The sequence below is a fragment of the Panthera pardus genome, unplaced genomic scaffold (assembly GCF_024362965.1).
Source record: "Panthera pardus isolate Hobbes unplaced genomic scaffold, ASM2436296v1 HiC_scaffold_2, whole genome shotgun sequence".
NCBI classification, from domain to species: domain Eukaryota; kingdom Metazoa; phylum Chordata; class Mammalia; order Carnivora; family Felidae; genus Panthera; species Panthera pardus.
In genome coordinates this window covers 3,397,041-3,410,279 of record NW_026526765.1, presented here as the reverse complement: position 1 = coordinate 3,410,279, position 13,239 = coordinate 3,397,041, and positions in this window count along the sequence as shown.

Sequence of the window (13,239 nt, the reverse complement as noted above, 5' to 3'; positions counted from 1 at the left end):
GAGAGATAGAAGGTAAGTGGGGAGGGGCGGTGAAAGAGGGAGAGAGACAATCCCAAGCAGGCTTGGCACTGTTAGCACAGAGCCTGATGTGGGGCTTGAACTCACAAACTGTGAGATCTTGACCGGAGCTGAAACCAAGAGCAAGACGCTTAACTGACTGAGCCATTCAGGTGCCCCACAGCTGGATATATATATTATCTCTGAGTTTCTGTGAGTCGAGAATGTGGATGCAGCTTATCTGGGTCAGGTTTCTCTTGTGGTTGCAGTAAGGGTGTCTAAAAGGACTGCGGTCTCATCTGAAATCCCGCCTGGGGAAGGATCCACCTCCACTCCCACTCCTGTGCGTATGACAGGATTTGGTTCCTTGCAGCCTGTTGGACTGACACCTCCTTTCCTTGCTGGCTTTTGTCCAGAGCCGCCCTCACTTCCCTGTCTGATGAGCCTTTCTAGAGCATCTAACTAGGTAGCTTCATCAGAGCGAACAAGTGAGAGAGGCAATAGCCTAGACGGAAACCACCATCTCTGGAACATAACCCCCAAATCCACACTGGGTTCTGGCTGCCAGAAGTGAGTCGCCAGGTCCAGCCTGCGCTCAGGGGCAGGGCCTTGGGCAAGGGTGTGAATGCCAGGAGGCAGGATCACTGTAGTCATTTTAGAAACTGCCCGCCACACTTGCGCGTGCTCAATTCTCACTTGGCCATTTGTGATTTGTTTTATTTTGCATTCGTCTTTTGCATTATGCAAACCTGCATCCGTTTTTATCCTAGGGGAACGCGGATCAAAGATGGGCCTGTTGATAACTCAAACAGTGCATCGTGTCGTTGATGAGCCCCTTCTACCTTAATCACGGTGACACTTTTCTTGATGTGTGAAGCTTCGCTTCACGTAGCCCTCATCTGATATTTAACACATCCCCTTTCTTTTTGCGAGTGCCTAGGAGGATATGCTTCCAAACACATTTTCCTCATCTTGCCTCACATTCTGCTAAATTTTAACTGGGTCAGCAATTTCCTTCGACTGGGTCACTAGGTTCTTTACTTTAGGTGAGTTGTGTTGTTTAATAAGACCAGGAATTACTGTTAAATATACAGATCCTGTAAGATCTTTGCGCGAAAGTACCCCTTCCCGTTGGAAATCTCGTAAAAAGTCATTATTTTTTGAAACTGTCAAAGGGATCTTATTTTAAGGTAGCGTGGCCCGGTGGATACGAGCGCAGTTTCTGGCGAACTGTACCGCCTTGTGTAAATTCCTTGATCACTCTGTGCCTCCATATTCTCGTTTATAAAAGAAGAATGATAATGGTAGCTTCCTCATTAAGGATGTTGTTGGTATTAAATGACTTAATATTTGGAGAACACTTAGAACAATGGCTGTCTTTTAGTAAGTACTTTATAAGTGTCTGTTAAATAAAATAAATGGCTTCGGAGAAGGATTTAACATTTTCTTGGCAGATGTGCTTGGCGTACTTAATATTATTTCAGTCATTCTTATGAATCTTAACTAATTCTGGAATCCCCAGGAGTAACCACTTAGAATAAATAATTTGTCCTTCCTTTGTATCTGAACCAACACTAGTCTCTGGCCCCCTCGGGGAAAGGGACGGTATCTGACTTCACCCCTTCATGTTCCAGGTTTCCTACTACGCCTGGCACGTGGAAGGCATTCAATAAACAGATGTTTAATTAATTTCACATTGTTTGGGGGTGACAATTTGCAAGGAAAAAGGAAAGGAGAGATTGTCCTTTAAATGGAGTGCGTTTTGGCCACGTTTGCCTGCAGTTTAGAAAAGCGAGGTATCTTCTTTTCCACTCTATCACTCAGCCAATTAATCAACACTTGAATGAATCCCAAGACAGACCCTTCGTTTTGTCTACTTATTAACTTTCATTATGTGCAATAGCTAAAGTGTAATTGTGAACAGGATGGATTATGCCGTAAACTTTTTTCCTATTACACCATTCCTTCACAAATCCCCTTATTAAAGTGTACCAAGGGTGATATATTATGTTAAGAAGGTTTAAAACATAAGGTGACAATGACCTTCCCTTTAATTAACTATGATGGAAACAAAGGTGGGCCCGATGATGATAGAGCTCGGCGGAAAACCATAAATCACCCTCCACACGGGAAGACAGGACACAGCTACAAAAATAACCTTGCGCTTCCCAGGTGAAGCGAGTGTTCCAGTGCTCTGCTTGCACTATTATTTATTTACACATAACTCCGTGGTGTCACGGGCGCAAGAGGGGGCTCAGGAAACCCGAAAACGAAAGCCTGGCCGCCGCCTGCCGAGATCAGATTTCTGAAGCGCTGAGGCTATCCTGTTCAAAAATGTCGACATTACCAAGTATCAGATACTTGGTACTGGTTTCATTATTATCGTCGAGGCACACGTTACCTATAGCAAAATACACAGATCTTCGGGGTTCGGGTCAATGAGCTTTGACAATTGCACACGGTGGGGTAATTGTCATCAGCATAGGACGTACAACAGCTGCATCACCCAGAACGTTCCCTGGTGCCCTTTCCAGTCAACTCTCCCTTCCGGTATCACTATCCTGAATTTTACCAGCATACCTTAATCTCGCCCATTCTTTGATTTCACAAAGATTGAGTCACACCGTGTGCGATTAAAGTATTTTCTTTATTTAGGCACCATCTACCCTAATTTCTACATGTGTCTCCTCTTCTCCTCCCTCCCTTCCTTTTCTTCCTTCTCCTCCTGTTGTCCTTGTTCTTCGCTGGATACAGTGTAGCCTGGGACTGGAGCCTGGCCTCGCTTCCTCCCCCAGGGCTCTGCTTTTGCTCACAGCGCCGGGAAGGCCCGCCTGCCTTTAGGAACAGTGGTTCTGGCCAGGTGTCTGCTTGGATCTTGGGTACTTTACCAGAGGAAACTATCCACAGTAACTTGATCGGACGTCATGGTTCGCTGCCACTTCCCCACCCTCCGTCCCCCAGATGAGCTCCACATTTTCCTCTGCATGTGAAGTGACAGGAGTTTCATCTCGGCCACATAGGTATGTCTAGTCTCAGACTAACGGGGTCATTTCTTCCCTTCTGCAAAAAAAAAATTTTTTTGATGTTTGTTTGCTTTTGAGAGACAGAGAGAGGGACAAAGAGAAACAGAGCACAAGTGGGGTGAGGGGCAGAGAGAGAGGGAGACACAGAAGCTGAAGCAGGCTCCAGGATCTGAGCTGTCGGGGCTGGAACCCAGGAACCGTGAGATCACGACCTGAGCTTAAGTCAAATGTTTAATCAACTGAGCCACCCAGGCACCCTTGTGTTTATTCATTTTTGAGACAGAGAGAGAAGAGTGTGAGTGGGCAAGGAGCAGAGAGAGAGGGAGACACAAAATCCGAAGCAGGCTCTAGGCTCCAAGCCCAGAGCCTGACTCGGGGCTCGGACTCAGGAACTATGAGATCATGACCTGAGCCGAAGTCAGATGCTTAACCACCTGAGCCACCCAGGTGCCCCAGATTTGCTGCGTTAATATGTAGGGAACGAGTCCTTTGATAATGTGTCTGGATTATGCATAAGAAAATCTGGTGACTTTATCCCAGATATGGTCTCATGGGCTTTGCTTCACAAAGGTGATTCAGGAGAGAAGCAAGACCCGAGTTCTAGAGGATACTGTGGTGCTGTGAGTGCCATTTCCAGCCACTGCCAGCCACGTGGCCAGATGAGCTGTCCTCAGCGTGTCCACAGACTAACCCCAACTGCTACCGGCCCGCCAGGAGACGGGGACGGCCTTTGAGAAACAACAGGAAAGTTGTGAGCATGGAGGTTTTTGCAATAAGTACTTTGTATTGCGTGGTGCCCATAGACTTTTATACCAACTCGTCATTAACACTGAGCCAGCCGGGAAATGTTTCTGGAACCTTTGCACGTGTAAGGAAGTGCCCACTGTTAGCAACAGCTGTGGGTTGCACCTGCAGGGGTCCGCTCACGATGGGCGTTGCGTGGAGAGGCTCCTGTTGCATAATCTCATGGACCAAACTTTAGCGACGTGTGCCCTTCAAGGGTGGGGGAAATCTCCGTACGTGTGCAAAGACTCCGGTTTAATGGACTGCTGCTTTCTTCAAATGTGCTCGGTTTTGAGGTTTTTTCAATGACAAAGGTGCACAGGCAAAAGTTCTCTCCACTAAACTAGAAGTTTGTGTGCCCATAACACAGCGAGACAACCCCCCGTCAGTTCCCATTTGTCCGAGGGCATCTGAGCCACAGAGTTTCACAGAGGTCTTCCTTCTTCCTTCTCTCCTTCTCTCCTTGGGTAGAAGGTAGAGAAGGGGGTTGCAGGCAGAGACGTCTCTCAGTCACCCACTTTCTCCTTCAGAGCCCTGCTGGTCACAGACCTTCAGCGAGAAGCCAGGAAGCGCCATATATTTAAGTCAACACCCACGTGTCACTGCTAGTCCCCCCACCGGACCTGGGTCCTGGGGACACCTCCACATGCAAGGGACATCTGTCACACCAGCACTGCCTTTTTCACAACTTCTGCCTTTGTTCCCTCATACTGTCACTCAGAATTCTGTTTCTCAACGACATTAACTCCTGTGCAGTATGAGGAAAAAAATAAGAGAAGAGGGGACATGAGCTTGTTGACGTCTGTAACCGGAAGTGACACTTCCAGATCATCTGGTGTACAGATGAGGATCCAAGAACACCACGCAGTGCAGTGGCTGAGGGAACGCAGAGGAGAATTTTTGAGAAGCGATCCTGGAAAAAGTCACCGCAGAAGTTAAGCGGACGGTTTGGGCCGGTAGCATTACTTGGGCCCTTGTCCTGTGGTAGACGGGCTCCTTGGGTGGGTGCGGGTGGAGATCGTGGGGGCCATTTAAGCTCGGTCTGGTTTGTTCTGTTTTATTTACTTCATTTTGGGAGGTGTTGTGTTACGTTGTCTTATTCCGGTCTTTCAAAACTAAGCGGAACCACTTTGGTATGATCTGTGGTTCTAGAAGAGAAGAGCTTCAGAGGTCATATTAGTCGGAAAAGAGTACAGTACCTACTATGGGCTGCGTATTTATGTTCTCCTAAAATCCATACGTTGACGTTCTGGGCTCCACTGTGATGGTTTTGAAGGGAGGTCTTTGGAGGTGATTAGGTTTAGATTAGGTGACCAAGGCGGGGCCCCTATGACTAGCTCCTTGAGAAGAGGAAAGAGAGAGGGAGGTGTCTTTCCAGGAGCACTCACCAAGGAAAGGCCATGTCAGCACACAGAGAGGAGGCAGCATCTACAAGCCAAAAGTGCCCAAACTGTCGGCACCTCGATGTTCCTAGTCTCCAGAACTCTGGGAGATACATTTCTGTTGTTCAGGCTCCCTGGTTCATAGCATTTTGCTCTAGCAGCCCAAGCGGACAGCGTATGTTCAAAGCCTGGAAGCACCAGCATATTGTGTCTTTCGCCTCTCAGTGAGTGGGATTTATCTGGTGTGAATCCTAGAAATCAAATAATTAGTGACGTCTAAGAGCCATTCCTCGTCAGCTCTTGGTTCATGGATGTTTCCCATACATACTGCTCTGGCAATTGGCCGGATGAGAATTTCTGGGTGGCATGTTGTGGGGGGGAAGCTATTATTCAACCTTCTCCCTGCATTTGCCAGAGTTTGGGTACGGAGATCCCTTATATGTGAGGGGAAAAAAAAAGAAGAGGAAGAAGGATTTCAGCCACAGAGACTATTGTCATCACGAGCACAAACAATGCATTGTCTCCGTCTTGCAAAGCCAGCGACAATTTATGCTGAGTGAGTGGTAAAAAAAAAATGCTGATTTAATTATATTTCCTATCAATGTACGTGCCGAGGATGGGGTGCTAATAAATTCTTATTTTTTACAAGGCTGTGTCTTTGTTAGTACTGCACGGATCCTAAATAATTCGTTTTTTGTTTTAATTTGATAAACGACTGTATCACATTGAGTAAGCATCTGTGCGTGTATACAGCGAGGAAGAAACGAGAGAGACGTATTATTCGAGGGAGCATTTTGTTTTAATTTAAGGCAATAGCTGTGTGTCCTGTATGCAGAAGCCAATGCCCGCTAAGGCACATGAGGATGTTAGACTGTTAATAGTTTTAGACACACACACACACACACACACACACACACATATATATATATATATATTTAAGGCCATGGCTGCTTGTTCAGGGAAATACAGCCACACCTCTGAGGTACATTTCCTGCTAGCATCTACACCTCTGTCTCTTCTGGTGTCAGTGGTAGATCTCGCCAGCCCTCTTCTCCGTTGCGGGTACCCTGGGCAAATGGGCCTGTCTCCATGTGCTTTGCTCCCTGCCCGTGACCTTAGGAAGTCTTCAATGATCTTAAATACATGGATGGATGGATGAGTGGATGAGTGAATGCCACCTCTGGACCAGGAAGATGGCTCTGAGTGAAAGCTAAGCCCTACTGAGGCAAATTAGTAGTTTGCTGTATCGCAGGCAGAGGATTTCAGGGAAGTGTGGTTTTAACTAGTCATGATCACGTTTAATCGTTTTTCTAAGGCCGCAGGATGGGAATATCTAAATTAGGTCGCATGTAATTAATTAGCATACGTATATATTTTTATTTTGGGGTAATCATGACAAGGAAAGGTAAATAAATTGATTGGCATGTTGGAGATGCACGTGTGTGGGGGCGCGTATTCCGGAGTTTTAGCAAACAAAACGAAAGGTCTTTTGTAAACCTGCGTGTCGACACGCACGCGAAGCTCTTATGCTGTTTCTCAGTCCTTCTGTTTGCTCCTTAAAACTAGCATTTTCCATGCCAGCACCCCAGGCTACCGGGGGTGGGGGGAGGGACACATTTGATCACCCGGGTGTAGGTGTATTCATTAGAGATAAATATTGGGAATTCAAGAAAGCATCCAAAACATTAAAGTCTCAAGCCACACCACCATGAAGTGACCCTGTTTCTTCCCGGCCTCCACGGGCAAATCTTCCCACAGCTTCCCACAAACTGGAAGGAGCTGGTGTGGCGGGGAACGTGGGAAAGTCAAAGCGACTTGGCAGAATTTGGCGGGGAGGTTGAATGTATTGCTATTTGAATATTTTCCCCTGCTTTTGCTAATAAGGCATGACAAATGGAGTCACCTTTAATACTTCTCTCACTAATAATGTCATAAAAAATACCCTCCCTTTCATTGTGACCTCCGGCCAGTCATCAGTGGGCTAATGAAGAGAAGCTTGCGACAGGTCTCACCTGGGCAGCGCCGATGGGGGCTTCCCCCGGGTTCTGCCCGGTCTGTACTGGCACAGCCTTTCTGGAACTCCCTGTCAGATCAAGGAAGCGTGCAGATGTCTGCACAGCCCAGCCCCCGCATCCACACAGTGCCGCGGTCATGAGCACTTCCCCCGTGGAGGGGGCAGAGGGAGCTGTTGGTCCACTCCAGATGGCTGTTTCAGAAAAGGGGCCTTTTCTAAAGTTTACACCTATGGTCACTATTCCAAATTACCACCACTACTACGTTTTTCTCTTTTCCTGGGCATCTTTCATAAATTTCTGCCAGAAGTTTGGCACGAGTGGAAGTGAGCAGCTCCCCAGTTAATATTTTGGAACGGGGCTGAGAAATACAGTGACTGTCTTTACAGTGAAAAGACGGAAAAAAAAAAAAAAAAAACAACAACAGCAAACAGAAAACAGCATCAACCGAGGAGAAACAATCTGGCCAAATCACTAATAATGCCATTGTTTAGATGTACGAGTCCCTCATTCAGTAAAAGCTTGGATTTCTGAACTGTATCCAGTAATGTCAGACGTGGAGATAATTCATATAATAGTTTAGGAGCTGCCTAATGTAAGATATAAAATCTTCCTTCAGATCACTACCTCAGATTCTTGAAGACAATAGACTATTCCAGCAGCTAATTTCAGTAGATATGTAATGCTAATGATTAACCTTTTCTTTATTAACACCTATTGAAATAATGAAACGTTGAATGCACTTTTTATGCTTCAAGAACAAAACTGACACCCTAACATACACTTGAGAGTTCGTGTGTGCTCCCTCGCAATCGTCCCAGGCAGCAGCTTCAGGGGGGCACGCGATGGTCCAACCAGACAGCCACCCTCCCCATCAGCCCTGCGTCCTCTCACCTTGTGGGGGATGAACCAGAGGATCCCCATTCAAGGTGAGTAGTTGGTTAATGATTTGCATTAAGAAAGCACAAGAATGTGGAGCAAACCAAAATAGCAACAAAAATTCTCAGGGACCCTTGGTCCACTGAATGTGGTTATCTCCACGTGGCAAAGATGAAGATATTGAAAGCTAAACTTAAACCCCAGACCAAACAATCTTAACTTGGTCTGTCGCCGGTACAGTCTTGCATTGCAAAGCTCGTTCTGTCAGATTTTCCCAGCATGCTCCTGATGAACAGTTCTGGCCCTTTCTGAGGTGCATTAATTATTTTAGGTCACTAGGATTCCCATTGGGTACGCTGTGGTAGTTATTAAAATTCACTACCAGGAAGTAAGCATAAGTCTGGTCTTTAAAAAAAGATTGATGGTAATAATTATAGTGTTAAGATACTTGAAAGTGGAAAACAATTACTTTATGAGACAAAGAGGAAATTTTAAAACCACACGGCGGATGCTTAGACTTTCGTAGTTTTTCAACTACTATTTGAAAATTAAGGAATTAATTTGAAAAATTAGAATAAGCGTCAACTCAGAGGAACCACTTCTCCTATGAATCCTTTTTCCGCCTGCAATTAACAGGCAGTTAATATGCAATTTTAAGCCACTTTTAAATTTAGGGGGAAAAAAGAGAAAGGCACAGTTTTGTCGTGTCCTGAATGATTCAGTTAACGCACATTTGGGTTATGTTATGATACGTCACAGTGATGGCTAAGTAGCAGTTCAAGTATAATGTCAAATATGAAATTATAAGAGATATATTAGGAACTGTTTTTTTTTCCTAAACCTAAGTTAAAGACAAAAAGTAGAGTATATATAGATACCAAAGTCATTCGAGTTTTCATTAGAAATGTGCTTATTCACCCTTCATTCAGAGGAAGCTAACCTGTGAAGCTCATTTTTTTCATCTAGGGAGAAGGAGGAGAGTCACCCGTATGTTACACGGGAACCGCTGCCTTCGTAGGGTTCAATTAGCTCAGTCTGAATGCACTCCTGGCTCCTGGAACCACTCTTCATTTATCAAAGGCTGAAGCTGAAGCAGCGAATGTTTAATGATAAAGGTTACTTCTTCATACGAGTTGAGTCCATTTCAGCCACGTCGAAGATCAGAAATAAATATAGGACTGCCTTTATGTCTGTAGGGACTGTGTTAATTGCGCGGGCTGGAGACTGAAATAAACATAATCAGACGTAATGACATGGTAATAAACGTGCTGAATCATATTCTCACATTAGCAGTTAATATTCCACTTTGGGATTAAATTGAAACAATGGAGAGCCTGTGTGCTTTCTGTCCCCCCAGCCCCCGGCCCCCGCCGTGATGAACCACCAGGAGACTACTTGGCACAGTAGTGGGTGGACGCGGGGACAGCGGGAGTGAGACTGCACAGCGGGCTTCACGCGAGGATGTCCCCGAAAAGCCATCTCAAAGGCACTGCAGCGAATGCGTTTCCGCTAGGCAGAAACGGCAGCATTTCTTTTTCTCAATTTAGAGAAAGCGTGCATAACGGGAATGCTGTGAAGGATGGCTTCACTTAATAGTGTCTTTCATTTTTAATTGCCAGATGTATTTCCCGGTGAGAAAGCCAAGAGCATAATTTACCTTGCTTACATAAAATTGTCGGTTCCTGATGCCCAAGGATGGAGTGCACTGCAGAGAAATAAAGGAGTTAATACTTCATTATCTTTATTAACTTGACAGAGAGTGAGCTTCCTAAGACTGTGTTCGGGGATTGACTAAATTACACAGCAGATTCTATCATTTCCTCCAGAGGACACAAGAGAAAATCTTGACAATGGAGCATATGGGAGCAATGGCTCTAATATCAGAAATGACACGTTTTCCCCCCTCTTTATATGGAGAGGTGAGGGGACTGGGGAGAAAGAGCTGGGGTTGTTCTCTCAGGGGCGAAGACAGAGGAGAGCCCCGAGTACTGTGTGTGTGCGCGTGTGCGCGTGCTTGTGCACTGAAGACATGAATAGGCTTACGTGTGTACAGTTTCTTCCTGTAAAAACTCAGAAATTTATGTGTAATATCGAATTCACCTGCCTTGCAGGCAGCACCGGGGGAGGGTTTTATGGTGCAGTTTCTCCTTATTCTGATTTATTCCCTTGAAAATGGAAGTGTGATAAAAGGCTAATCAGAAACGGATTGCTTTGTACACAACGAGATAATGAATTCCTATTATAAGGATGCATAATTATAAGAGGTGGTAAACCGCCTTGCTCTTCGGGCATCTTCTCCGAGTCCGAGGTGCTCTGCCGTGCCTAACGGATTCTGTGTGCAAGTGTTTGTGCGCGTATGAGCCATCGACGAGATCCTTACTTTTAAAGTAAGTCTTTGACTTTTCTTTCCTCCCGCGGCAGGTGGAAACTGTGCTGCAAAGTGCATGGGCTGAAATAAATCTGATGTGTGGGAAGACATTATAATGAGACACTAATGAGGGCCCTGAGTCCAAAGAAAGAATGTCACCTGGAAATTGTGATCAGGGAGGGCGAGCTAATGAGAAATCACTGCAGAACACAGACCTGATGGTCCCCTCTGTGCCAGCCGTCCCTTCTGCCTGTCCTTGCTCCTTCCCACAGGGCTGCCTCAGGGAAGGGAGGCAGACGTGCCCGGCAGAATGCTGGGTCCTCCGGGGCGAAGCCCGCCCTGGGCTGCAGCACCCTGACCCGGGCTGGAAGGAGCAGCCCCAGAGCCGGACTGGAGGCAAGTGGGGAGCCCTCCTCTTCCCTGGATGCGGTGCAGGCGTCCACAAAATGAGCGCCTCAAACCTCTGCGGATCTCTGCTTGCACGCTAGCTTGCATCCTTCTTCTCCCTTCTTTGAAACTCCCGCAGACTTTGGAGCTTTCAAACTCACGCCACGCACTCGCTTTTGGGGTGGAGTCGAATTCCATGGTGGCTGTAAAATAATCGATGAGGACCGAACGTTTTCCTTCACCTTAACTTCTTTGACCAGACCGTTTGCCTCGGTGTTTAATCTCTGCTGTTGGAAACGGAGCCCTTCTCGAAGCGACTCTTAAGACCGGGGCACTTCATCCCCTCTCAAACCGTTTTTCTTCATTGCAAGCTCTACTGCTCATTTGAAAGTAATCACCTCTTTACTGAAAGGATTACACCGCGTCAGTTGGGAACTTAAAAGATCGCACCATTGACTGGAGAAGGGAACAGGAAATCCCACGCACATGCAGGAAATACGTTTATTCTCTCGTCTCTTCTTTCACTGTTCCCTTCAAGTGTCCCCAACATCACACTGTGTCAATGAACATATGCTTCTGGTAGTTAAAACAAGATTGTGTTTTGTGACATTGGCTAGCCCGGCTAGTGCTAGCATGTGAGTCGTCCTGAGTGGCCGCCCCCCCTTCCAGGGAGCACAAAACAGGGCGGGCTTGCTTCCCCGCATTCAATGCGCCCCTCTCACGGCTGTTCCCCAGTTGAGAACACTCAGGTCCCCTTCCATTGTCCTCCTGACAAATGGTGAGTGTCCTCCATTTGCCGTGTCTGACCTTGACTAATTATGTACAATTGGTGCAGCTGCCCCTGGCTTTACCAAGCGCTGTAACCCCAGAACATGCGAGCAACTTCTCGCGCTAACACAGGACTTCAATTTGAGAACTTCATCACCCCAGACAATGCCTGCCCTTTGTGCGGACGCTCCGTTCGGCCCGCCCTCTGCTACCATATGTTGACAAATAATTTATATTCATCCTGTGCTTTGTCCCTAACTTTTTTAACCGACTGTTTTAAAACACGTTGGAAAAGTTTTCTGAAAGTAATCTACCAAAATAAGTCTGCTAAGATGTGAAAGAAAGAAAGAAAGAAAGAAAGAAAGAAAGAAAGAAAGAAAGGGGAAAAAAAAGCCCAGTAGAGAAAACACACAAAACACACTCGACGTTATTTATATTTGCTTTTCGGTCACATTTATGATTCACTGTGAATATTTGCATGGATGGTTTTTAAATGGGTATTTTTAACAGGGGTCCAGATGATCAGAAATGAAGTGGCCACCGGAACTTACGCCGTGTGCACGTTTTCCAAAAACAGAGTCAGGATGACATACACGTATCTATTTCGTGATTTAAAAGTAAATGCAAAACATGTTTTTCTCATAGGCTAAAATCAAATAAATCCTTTAATTCTGAAAGTATAAAAGGGCCACTTGGCTGACTATTTTATTATAGTCTACGCTTGCTTTTACCTTTATGTTTCAAGATTTTCTCCACATTAAGCATGTTATGGTTGTCTCTTTGTAAACAAGACATTCTTTTTTTTAAATATTTTTTTAATGTTTATTTGTTTTTTTCAGAGAGGGAGAGAGAGAGAGAGATAGAGTGAGCAGAGGAGAGGCAGAGAGGGAGGGAGACACAGAATCCGAAACAGGCTCCAGGTTCTGAGCTGTCAGCACAGAGCCCGACGCGGGGCTCGAACTCACGATCGTGACCTGAGCCAAAGTCCGACGCCCAACCCATTGAGCCACTCGGGAGGCACCCCGAAACGAGACATTCTTAGGGAAAACAGAAGTTAAAAAATTTTTCTTGCGAAAGGAAACTGGTTTAAAAAATATGAAATTCAAACAATTAACGACTGCGATATCAAATACCATGGAATCCACAAAGTATATGGTGGATCTAATCTAACATGTTGCCAAAAGGGTGAAGCTTCGTGTAGCATAAAACCACGGGTTGTACAACTTCTTCTTGCGGGGCTGAGAGGTATCCTCTATTATGATCCTAATCAAGATGCCATTTCTAGACCACTTTCTGTTTTGAAGGTCTAACTTAACACCCCTGTGGAAAGCACATATGGTTATGTCTGTATTTGCATATTTATATATGCAGGTGGAGCTGTAGGTATTTGTGATAGAAAATGTATATTCGCTGTAGCCCTGGCTGCCATACGTGCCAAACACAGGGCAGAAGCAATTTTCATCCTTCTGCTTTGCCCTGGAAGAACACAGAAGGGAAAATGTAAAAGGAAATACGAACCCCAAACTGTAAAGCCATTTTTAAAGGGGAAATCTTCTTGAAGACATGACATCCTCCATTTCCAAACAACACGGAAATCCGATAAGCCTGACATTCTGGAAAGGGATGGGAACCAGACTTTT